The 12,171-nt window shown below is 38.3% G+C and overlaps 1 long non-coding RNA gene across 1 annotated transcript; it reads left to right on the top strand.

Annotated features, from left to right (window-relative positions):
- The first annotated feature begins 3,891 nt into the window (after positions 1–3,891).
- On the top strand, positions 3,892–4,828 carry LOC149209307 (uncharacterized). The gene is made up of 3 exons (XR_016252209.1): positions 3,892–3,979; positions 4,428–4,534; positions 4,744–4,828. It is a non-coding gene; the product is annotated as an uncharacterized LOC149209307 (long non-coding RNA).
- The last annotated feature ends 7,343 nt before the right edge of the window (positions 4,829–12,171 follow it).

Here is a 12,171-nt window from a genome sequence, read left to right as displayed (position 1 = left end):
GGTTTAATTTCCCGCCTTATTAGTCCCTGTCATCTGGCATCCGGCAGGGACTATAGTAATCGTTATGACCCGACTTAGCATTAGTTTACCGTTTTCCTTGTCTGTTATACAGCGGTTAGAATAAGGTCTGTGCGGTGTTCTGCCTAGATAACCTATGTTTGCTTCCCCGCCGAAGCTTTCCCATCTTATTTGGCCTCTTCCCGAGGCGGAAGAGGCCCAAACATAGGTTAAGTTGAAAATTACGCCCAGTTTCATTATGCCTGACCGTCAACGGTCTAGTGTTAATGCTAGCATTAATTCCTTATTTCGTAAACAGGTATATGTATATGCTAAGGTTGCAGGGTTTCCTAAGGTTATAACAAGGTTGTGCATTGGCAGCTGGTGCATGCGGTGCTTCAACAGCTGTTGGATCCTTCTCGATGTACTTTGGTTTAACATGTGGAGCGGCATCACCGTCGGTTAGATAAGGTTCTGATCCTATGGTTCAGTTGTACCTGGTTTTTCCGTGGGGTTTGCGAGTCATTTGCATGGTGAGCCTGCTCGGGATCTCTGTCGCTCGACCTTCTCAGACATTTCTGCGCAGTGCCTTTAGCAACTTTTGTTTCCTCCAGAATTTCACACATTCTTTGATTTGTTGTTTTACATTTAAGGTGAGGGTTCCTTCTGATGCTCTTCAGCGGAAACAAGTTGCTTTTCAACATTTTACTCTGCCTCTCGATAATCTTCAAGAGAGGATTTAGCTAACACACCATCCCTGGTTTCCTGCGGCGTCGCAGACTTGATATGGCGGGGAAGCACCTTCAGGTACTTACTGAGAGGTCTAGGGTTTGTTCCAGGTTTAATTTCTGTTAAGGCTTTTGTTCCATAATGTGCATTGTAATTATTTGTGCGTCGGTAATTTGATCATGTCTATTATTGGAGTCAGTGTTCAAATTTCTGAAGTATTCCCTCCATGGAACCCTCTGTTTCTGAAATCATTGTCGTTGGCTCCACGTTCAACGCTGTATAATGTGTACGTTATCTTTTTGTGTGGGTCGTTAATTTTCGGCTTCTATCATTTCAACATTTTTCGCAATGTCAGTGTTTTTCTCAATGCGAGATGCATCAGGTAAGCGTTTTAGCAAGTTATTAGTCCCTGCCATCTGGCATCCGGCAGGGACTATAGTAATCGTTATGACCCGACCTAGCATTAGTTTACCGTTTTTCTTGTCTGTTATACGACGGTTAGAATAAGGTCTGTGTGGTGTTCTGCCTAGATAACCTATGTCTGCTTCCCGCTGAAGCTTTTCCATCTTATTTGGCCTCTTCCCGAGGCGGAAGAGGCCCGAACATAGGTTAAGTTGAAAATTACGCCCAGTTTCATTATGCCTGACCGTCAACGGTCTAGTGTTAATGCTAGCATTAATTCTTTATTTCGTAAACAGGTATATGTATATGCTAAGGTTGCAGGGTTTCCTAAGGTTATAACAAGGTTGTGCATTGGCAGCTGGTGCATGCGGTGGTTCAACAACTGTTGGATCCTTCTCGATGTACTTTGGTTTAACATGTGGAGCGGCATCACCGTCGGTTAGATAAGGTTCTGATCCTATGGTTCAGTTGTACCTGGTTTTTCCGTGGGGTTTGCGAGTCATTTGCATGGTGAGCCTGCTGGGGATCTCTGTCATTCGACCTTCTCAGACATTTCTGCGCAGTGCCTTTAGTAACTTCTGTTTCCTCCAGAATTTCACACATTCTTTGATTTGTTGTTTTACATTTAAGGTGAGGGTTCCTTCTGATGCTCCTCAGCGGAAACAAGTTGCTTTTCAACATTTTACTCTGCCTCTCGATAATCTTCAAGAGAGGATTTAGCTAACACACCATCCCCGGTTTCCTGCGGCGTCACAAACTTGATATGGCGGGGAAGCACCTTCAGGTACTTACTGAGAGGTCTAGGGTTTGTTCCAGGTTTAATTTCTGTTAAGGCTTTTGTTCCATAATGTTGCGTGTTATGTAACCCATCTAATATCTTTTGCATGCAGAGGGTTTGCACAGTAACGCCCTAGCTCAGCTTACTGGGTACTCACTTGAAGTTGCTGGTGATAATTCTTGACTCTCGTTCCCGACACCGGATTCTACCTTTTCCCGGGTACATAATTTGCCTTTTCTTTACCTGAGAGAGGTATTCAACTTACAATGTTTACTTCCCTTACTTAGGAATTTCTAATGTTGTATCCCTTTTCAAGAGGGAGTTTTCTGAATATCTCGGGAGAAAAATAATTGGGTTTATTCTCACGGACAAATTGTGCCATAGCTAAATCTTTCCTCAGTTACGTTTTTTTTTTTTCCCCTTACCCTTGATCTCCGTCTCGATCATTTGCAGCGAGGCCTCTGCTTGAAAAAAAGCTCTGCAACTTGGCAACTGATCCTCCAATTCACTGAAATTGCAGGTGAGGTCTTCGTTTTTTTTTTTGTTATAGCTGGGTGTGCCACTGTCTCTCCTCCATTGTGCAGCTTGTTTTGCTGGATCACAATAGAGGTCTGAATTTCAATAGGCCTGACCGTATACCCGCCATTATAATACGTGGAACATGAAGGCGTGGTCGTGTTATTCTACCGTGGTGTTTGGTCGAGCCTCTCAATCTTCGAAATCCTAACCCTAGGGAGTAATCTTACCGAACAAGGTGGTAAATCAAAACTTGCCCCGGAACGAGGTATCTTCACCTTCTTTCAGATAGGATTTCATATTAGTGGAGCTGCTTGCTGCTTTTGAAATAGATCTTGCTAGGAATAAAGGGCATATGAAAAACTTACCTAGGAGGCTTGATGACGACACTGATATCATGGAGGATTGTTAGGATTGCAAGATCTTCATGTAGTTAAGAAATCCCTCCTCTTTGACGGCAAGATCTTCATGTAGTTAAGAAATCCCTGCTGTAGAAAAATAGGTCTTGTTCTTTGCTGAGAGCTCGTGGTAGCCTTCAACATGTTCCAATCTAAGGAAATCATGATGCTGTGCATCTTCTGAATCAATGGCACGATCCAAAATACCACCAGCTATAACACTGTGTCCAATAACGAATCTAATAACAATGCCTTTCTTCTCCTCCAACTGCTTCAGTTTGGATCCTGTGAGGAACAAAAGGTCCAATTATCAAAATCAACGGATATCTAGAAATGCTACAGACAGCATAAATGCCTTCTGGCGTACCTCAGGGCCTTGTCCATCAGGCTTCTCAAGAACAGGTGACCCATTGAGGAACGCAGAGGAGCACAATCAATTTGGGGGAAAACGAACCCCCGGAAGATCTGCCCCGCATTTTTTTTTTCGTTTTCTTCAGAAGGCCACTCCAAACTTTCCCCTGCCAACGAGCCTAAGCCTAAGCCTAAGCCCGTTTTCTTGTCGGTTTGCCCCTGTCTCTCTCCCAAGTCATTAACTGCACGAAGCCATTCAAATAAGCCATTAACTCAAGTGGTTCACCCACTGCACACAGAAAGTGGTTCACCCGCTGCGCACAGAAGCCATTCATTCACTGCATGAATTGCGCAATTGGGATTTTCCGTCGGGACTTAACACGACACTTGGTATCCATGCGGTAGCATGAAGTCTAGCGGTCCAGCTGTGGCGACTTTTATATATTTATATATTCTAATTGTCATATTATTTTATTTAATAATTTTTTATATAACTTTTAATTATTCGTTTTTTCTTTTTATTACTAGCCTGTTTATTACTATGTCTAGTCTCTTTGCTAATCTAATTGAAATTCAGAGGCTTCATTCAGGCCTACTGACTTCTTGCATGGCTAGTTTTTCAGGGTTATCTGGTTGGAAATGGAATTACAGATGAAGCATTTGACAACACATAGGTGCCTGTAACGCCCTAGCTCAGCTTACTGGGTACTCGCTTGAAGTTGATGGTGATAATTCTTGACTCTCGTTCCCGACACCGGATTCTACCTTTTCCCGGGTGCATAATTTGCCTTTTCTTTACCCGAGAGAGGTATTGAACTTACAATGTTTACTTCCCTTACTGAGGAATTTCTAATGTTGTATCCCTTTTCAAGAGGGAGTTTTCTGCTGCTAAATTCTTCGGCAATTACACGAACTTTACATTTAAAGTATTCGTAGTTCCACACAGGAAACAAATGCCGTTTTTTCCGTATAGAGTTAGGTTTTTGCCTGGTCTTTTCGTTAGATTGTTTCGTAATTTGTGATAACTCGGAGTTTACACTTTATGCAGAACTTTGCGAGTCTCCGATCATAGATTTAGACTTTTGCTTCAGGTCCCCGCTAAATTTGTTTGAAGATAATAAAACTGCAAATTCACATAGTTTATTGCCTCGCCCTCTGAAATTAGCAGGGTTTTTGCAGATGAATTTATGTATTTTCGATTTCTGTGTTGAAATTTTTGGCATTTATGTGAATCTTTTATTTTCTTCTTTGGGCAGGCGAAGGAGTATACTGTCGGTCAGTTCTTGATTTTGCTTCCAGGCTTTATTTGGATCGTTGATTAAACTTTGGTTATTGGCAGAATCTCCCTCCTCCTTGGTCAAGGGTAAAATCTTTCTTTTGAATGCATGCAATTACCGTGTTTCGATGGATTGTCCAAATATTGTCGGATCACCGGGGAGGAATTCACTTTTAGCACATGAGATCATTGATCTGTCTCTTAATATCACACAATGAATTCTGTGCAAACTCAGGCTTTTGTGAGCTAGATTATTTTTGTTTATAACTGATTGTTTCTTGTGGCTTGGATTGTAGGTGTGTGAATTGATCATTCTGTGAACTCGATATTATTTATATTGTCAGTGGCCAACTTCAAGGATACAGGTTACCTGGCATAAAACTAGTCATGACTAACGAAATTGACACAATTCAGCCGGGAGAACTTACGTTTCTCTGTAAGTGAATAGCTTCATAATACTAATTCCTTCTATTGAATTTGCGGATGCAAGAAGGTTTTGAAACTTTTTAATTGGTGTCCTTTGTAGTTAATATATAACACTATTTTTTTTTGTGTTTCATTTTCATAATTTGGTTTTGATAGAACTATAGAATGCATAAATACAAAGTGATTTTCGTTTGACAATAGTATATACTATTTATAGTGCACCATTGTGTGAGCTAGTTGTTTGTCGTATTTTTCCTGGACTAAAAGAGTTGGACTAAGGGTGTTTTAGAATTTCACTTATGAGAATAAGACACAAGGCATATGTGAACAAAAAAATAACAGATTATCATACCAAGCCATTGAAACAAGTGGTTGAAAAAGTAAAAAATCCAAAAGAACATCTATGCATAACAATATAAAGCTGCTTCAGCCATGTGATGTAAGTTTGTTGTCTTTTCCCTTTAGAAAGGTTGGACTATGTGCTAGGAATTTAATTATGAAAATAGCACAAGGCATATAGGCACAAGCAGATTACAAATTATCGTACTAATCAATTGAAAAAAGATCTTGGAAAGTACGAATCCCACAGAGCATCTTCAACCATATGCCATATGCGTGGTTGCTTGAGCCATGTGATGTGAACTTGTTATGAAATAAGGTACAAGGCACATGACCAAAAATAGATTTTCTATTACCATACCAAGCAATTGAAGAGGTTGAAAAAGTACAAATCCAAAAGACCATTTATGTTCAACCATATGCTGGTTGATCCCTGTGACGTGAGCTATTTGTTTGTGTCTCTGCCCTTAGATTGGGGAAGTTTTAGAACATCACTACTAAGCTTTAAATAGATATTTTTGAGCAAATTTTTATGTAATTTTTTACTCCATTAAATAGTTCTATTGTCTGTCAACATTGTAATCCTATTGGTAGTAATATGGGAACTTGGAAGGTCAATATGTGGAGAAAGTCCCCTGATATGGAGGCCATGTTCAGTAGATAGGGCCGAGAACGGTGTTTATAGGATTCTTGGCTAGAAGACAAAAAAAATTACAAATATAAAAAATACCCAATTGTGACTTTGCTTACATCCTAATATCTCCTACTGGGTCTCTCCAAGATGTAAACAAAAATATGTTATCCTATTAAGATCACCTCAATCTATGAAAGTGTTATCCAATACGATCAGACTTCAAGAGAAGTATTGTTCAATTTGCGTGGTGCTGGAACATGAATATTAATCAATCCCTACACATTTTGATTGTGTTGGATTCCTGGCTTAGCATCTCGTAACATAAATATTCGCAATTTGTTTAGGAAGCATAAGCATAGAGAAAGAAACTGTACCAGAGTCTCCAAAGACTTCTTGTATGTCTCTCCTGTGATGGATGCCACAACACTAATGTTACTTTTTGTCATGTAGAAATTCAGCAAACTATGGAACCTTCTCTTATTTAAGAATTCAAATAGCATTTTTCATGCTCACCTTCCAAATTAGGAAAACGGGTTTGCCTTCTCTGCCTACCAATTTCTGGAGTATTTTTCTTCTCAAACCCTGCATTCAAAATAGCCAACATACAAACCACCGAGTTTTCATCAAATTCTCCTAACAAATCCGTTTGTTGAACAACTATAACATATCAAACTTGTCTCGGTTTTAAAAATCACAGAGATAGATAGAGAGTGACAGGACCTTCAGCTTCTGTGCAATAAGAATCCCTGGATACAGCCTGCAGTGCTCCAATCTGCCATTAAAGTCACTTTCAGCTCTCTGGTAAGAACAGAGCATATAGATACAGAGCTTTTAAAGAAGAAGTGTTGGCTTTAATTAGGACTCACCCCTGCAGCTTTCACGAAACTCTCAGTTACACGATTCAACAGTGGATGACCCAAATCGAAAAGGGATTGCCCGTCAAATTTCTTCAGATCATTCAGAAGACAATATGTGAGCTGTTTGTATCAAGAAGACAAGAATTAATTGGCCGTCTATTAACCGTGTTATTTTTCAACCAAGTAATTTATTATATTTAAACATAAATTGAAGTTCATTAAAATTATTAGTAAAGTGAATATGCCGGTTAGAAGCATGCACAAAGAAACGTGGCCACATGTTATCAACGTAAAGTGTCTTCTCGTACACAAGACCAACTAAACAGCAAGAACCAACTGCTGCAAGCTGTGGTTTTGTCGACCAAGCATTTGTCACAAGAGATATAAATCCCTCTTGAACTTACGATCTTAGCATCGTTGTTCCCTTTTCACTGTTGTGACTGTGATTACTTTCAGGCTCTGTCAACCTAGCCCTCTATCTCTGAATGTCTCATCTATCCGGCCTATGCTCTCCCTGAGGTGTATTTCTAGGCTTTTGTTGAAAGATTCGTGTAGCAGCCACTGTCTTATCTCTCTAATGTCCCATCCTCTCATCTGTCTCATGTCCCAGCTCTGTGATCGTTCTGGGACCGGTTCTGTTCTCGCTTGACAAGCTGCTTTCGCTTGCCTGTAACCCTGCCTGCATACAAATATTGTTGAGGATAGCTCTCTCTGTTCACTCATGCTTGCTGCTTAAGACTCTCTTTTCCCTCTCAGTCCGTGGGCGCTATCGGTTCACACCCTTCCCTTCAGTGATCTTGCAATTCCCATTGCCAAACCCTAATACCCCTTGGCCAGAACCACAACCACTGCACTGAACCGCACACCAGGAACTAAGCTTTCTCATTGCATCCGGTTAAGGCAGGAAAATAGCATGGTTCCATAGCGTAAAGCTTAGTTAAGCCAGCGGAGTTCACACCCCTAGGCTGTGCGCTGCAGGTGGCCCTATCTGTCTATGAGCCCCGGAAAGATACAACTGATTTCTTCAGACAGAAAGCAATGACAGGATATGCCCTGCCCACTGCCTTAGAGGAAGTAATAACCTGCTAGATTCACCGAATCGTCTTGATGTGTTCAGAGATAAAAGACTATCATATCCTACCAGCGTAGGAATTGGTTTGGAATGCAGCGCCGGAACACAGACATATATAGAGGTAGAGGTAAGGCTGTTTCATGCTCACCTTCCAAATTAGGAAAACGGGTTTGCCTTCTCTGCCTACCAATTTTTGGAGTATTTTTCTTCTCAAACCCTGCATTCAAAATAGCCAACATACAAACCACTGAGTTTTCATCAAATTCTCCTAACAAATCCGTTTGTTGAACAACTATAACATATCAAACTTGTCTCGTTTTTAAAAATCACGGAGATAGATAGAGAGTGACAAGACCTTCAGCTGATGTGCAATAAGAATCCCTGGATACAGCCTGCACTGCTCCAATCTGCCATTAAAGTCACTTTCAGCTCTCTGGTAAGAACAGAGCATATAGATACAGAGCTTTTAAAGAAGAAGTGTTGGCTTTAATTAGGACTCACCCCTGCAGCTTTCACGAAACTCTCAGTTACACGATTCAGCAGAGGATGACCCAAATCGAAAAGGGATTGCCCGTCAAATTTCTTCAGATCATTCAGAAGACAATATGTGAGCTGTTTGTATCAAGAAGACTCGCCATACCTTCACAGTCATATTTGAGGAGCCTGAATAGACCGGGACGGACGCTCACGCTAGGCTTACCGGGCCATACGAACCCATTGCCAGACATACCGGGCATTTCATAGCGGCGGAGAGCTAGCACATAGGGCACACGCTTCGATCCAAAGATTGAGAGGTGTTCTCCGAGGGGCCGGACCTTGAGGTGTCCTCCGAGGTGCTCTACGGGTATAGATCCAGATCTAGTTGCAGTCGAGGATCCTGTGTATAGAGAAGACCCATTCGAATTCAGAGCGAGGGCTTTGACAGGCGTGTCTGAGATTAAATTTGAGTCCCTGTGTTTGGTTTTCCCCTGTAGGGTTCTTAACAGAACGTGCGGCACACGCTTCGATCCAAAGATTGAGAGGTGTTCTCCGAGGGGCCGGACCTTGAGGTGTCCTCTGGAGGTGCTCTACGGGTATAGATCCAGATCTAGTTGTAGTCGAGATCTAGTTGCAGTCGAGGATCCTGTGTATAGAGAAGACCCATTCGAATTCAGAGCGAGGGCTTTGACAAGCGAGTCTGAGATTAAATTTGAGTCCCTGTGTTTGGTTTTCCCCTGTAGGGTTCTTAACAGAACGTGCGACGAAGGCTAACAGCTGTTGAACCATGGTGCATCATGGCATGCACCAGCTGCCAATGCAGAACATTGTAACAGGGAACACAGAGCTTTACTAAACCTTCGCATACCCGGGCAGAAGTAATGCTAACATTAAAACTAGACACCCGTGACGGTTAGCGAAAATGCACCGGGCTTATTGCTTTTAAGCTATGGTCGAGCCTCTTCCGCCTCGGGAAGAGGCCAAATAAGATGGCGAAGTTGAGCTGCGAATGAAACTTAGCATACGTCCCCCACAAAGCATTTCGAAAATTTACCATAACAACCGAAACAACCGAATAACACCTTCGAATTAATGCTATCTCCGTCCGGAACGATTACTATAGTCCCTGCCGGGGGATTATAGGTTGTGTTAGTATTTGTTTGATAATATTATTGTTTACGGTAATATAATTTTTGGTTATTTTTCTTATAATAATAAATAAATTCAGTAAAATGAAAAGTCCCACACCACTTAAATTACGTAACATACACAAATAAAACTTATAAGAATTCCATCAAATTCCAATTCCATTAATTCCTGTAAAGATTATTCCAATTGCAATATAAGATTCAGGTCAACATTGAACGAAAAGTATGAGAGGCCAAAACACAGAAAAGTCATTACACGCAAATAAAGAAAGGTCTATCACGTTCCAATAAATTCTTGGGAGAGTTGCGCCAATATTGACCCCTTTATATGAAAGGCCAAAACATCACCATCTCCGAAAGTTTCCCGACAGGCAAGGGAACGCTGACAACGCCAGAGAGCCGTTTCCGTCCAACGACCTGTCATGTTTATCATACTTCGTAGGAGTGCGGTGTGGAAAATTCCAGCGCCACAGTAAACCACGCCACAAAGTGAACTATTCTTCTTACTAAATTAACTGCGTAACCTCTTTCGGCCATTAAATTTAACCATACATATAGTTTTATTACCGTTCAAGCTTTAATTCAATCCAGCTTATTATAATTTTCTTTTCACGATGGAATTGAGCTGTAATTTAAGTAATACCGACTAGTATGGATGTATTCATACAACCATTGATCAAATTTATTTGAAGGGTTAGTTTTAGTTTCAATTTGAAAAGTATATATTTATGTAATTTTTTCATTAAAAAAAAAGTTAAAAAATTTAGTGGTTAATTATGGTGCATATTGAGTATATTCTTGTAGTTGCCACAATATTAATGGATTGAATTCAAACCACTAACTTCCGTGCATAACTTCTGTGCATATCTAAATTCCATGATTAAACCTTGTTTAAATTATTTTTTTACAAAGATCCCTTAAAAATATGCCATTTGTTAATTGACACATATCAAGGTTAACCATAATGGAAAGACTGCAAAATGTAACACACACCTTACACATACACTTGGCATAGTAGTGGCAAGTTGTATTTCCTAATGAGATCATCATCCATTTCTAACTATTGGTAACCTGATAACAGGTGTCTGTAAGTTAAAAACTAACGTAGGAAGATAACGGGCATTTTCATTTTCTCTTAACAATATGTTTAAAACTTCTTTAAATTTCCTTGTAAAATAACCTATTATACATTTAGTTAGAAATAAGAAATATTCCTTAATCTGTTTTTTATTAAGCTAGAAAACATATGTTATCATTTAATCTTTAATTTTTTCCATGGCCATAAACTTTGTGAATGTAACTATATTCACATTCTTTTACAATGAAAATTTACAATGCCAATTAATTTGTATTTTTTTTAAAGAAGGATTATTCCGCATAAGAGTTTTTTGGCATTCACTCATTTTATGAACCTCTTAATTTCAATTGACATTTAATAAATTATTTTCTATTGACTTATATTTTTCATTGTACCAACTATTACAAGCTATCTTATTGTATATTTTTGTACCTATTTTGAAAGCATTCTTTCATTATCCACACATAGGTAAATTTCACTATTTTCTCATAATTTACTTTATAATAAAATGATTTGGAGCATATAAATTATGTAATTATAAAATAACTTCAAATATAATATAAAATAATTAGATATTGAGATAAACTAATTATTAAATATTGTGAATAAGTAGATATTGGAATAAAATAATGAACAAATGTGTTGAATATGCATATGTAGATATTGATATATAATGAGATGTCAATATATAATAATTTAATCGCTATGAAGTTTATAAGTTGTTAGAAAATTTAATTTAAAGGAAAGACAAATTAATTTTTTAAATTAATTTTTGAGTTTATGGACGAACTAATATATTAATAAATAATGATAAATATCTTTCTTTCCTTCTCTATTTGATTCTCGAATTAATAATTAGTTTGCTAATTAATTGATTTTCCTTAGATATCCCCCTTTAATGTAACTAGAAAAGCCTCATAGAAGATTCTCTATTATGTCATTTTTGAATTCTCCATTTTATACTTCAAAACTCCTTTATACTCTTTGATTAAATAATTCATTTTTTCCTTTACTTCTCTTACTTCCACTTAATATATATCACTTTTATATATATATATATATATATATATATATATATAATTCTTTTGTTAAAATAAGGTTTAAATAAACTTTAATTAAAATAATTTTAATATTTATTTTCAAAAAATTGTTTTTAATGAAACGACTCTACCAAACACAGTATGGTGATTTGGTGGTTGGCATATTAAAAACTCTATGTAATTCAATAAACTTTATTCCCTTGCATGAAAATTGTTTTTATACTAGAGTTGATTTGCTTTACAACGTTAACTAATTTTCTAAAAATGACAATTTTGGTGATTTTAGTTTTGTTTCTCCAATGGTATGATATTTTTGTTGTTGCTTCATGCATGGATATACAACACTCTTCCAACAAATTGCGCACCATGGATAACACTTTTCTTTTTTTAATTTAGAGTAAGATTAAATGAAAACAAAAGTTAAAGTTGATAGTCGCCTCACCCTAAATAGCGTGGAAGGTAAATTAGATATCAAACCAATTAAAGATGAAATGAAAAATTTTATAGAACTAGACCATGAGCATAACAAAAGGGCCTTGAACCTTATAATCTTCGATTTGAAAGAGGAGGTAGACGATGATACTTTAGCCATAGTCCAAACAGAATTACATAACAGATTACAAATTGAAACAATGTATCTCACAGAAACAACA

Source organism: Pinus tabuliformis, chromosome 1_2 (genome assembly GCF_031772625.1).
Source record: "Pinus tabuliformis cultivar Carrire ecotype Pingquan chromosome 1_2, CPIR1, whole genome shotgun sequence".
NCBI classification, from domain to species: domain Eukaryota; kingdom Viridiplantae; phylum Streptophyta; class Pinopsida; order Pinales; family Pinaceae; genus Pinus; species Pinus tabuliformis.
Note: the sequence above shows the minus strand (reverse complement) of the source record. Positions and strands in the feature narration are given on the sequence as shown.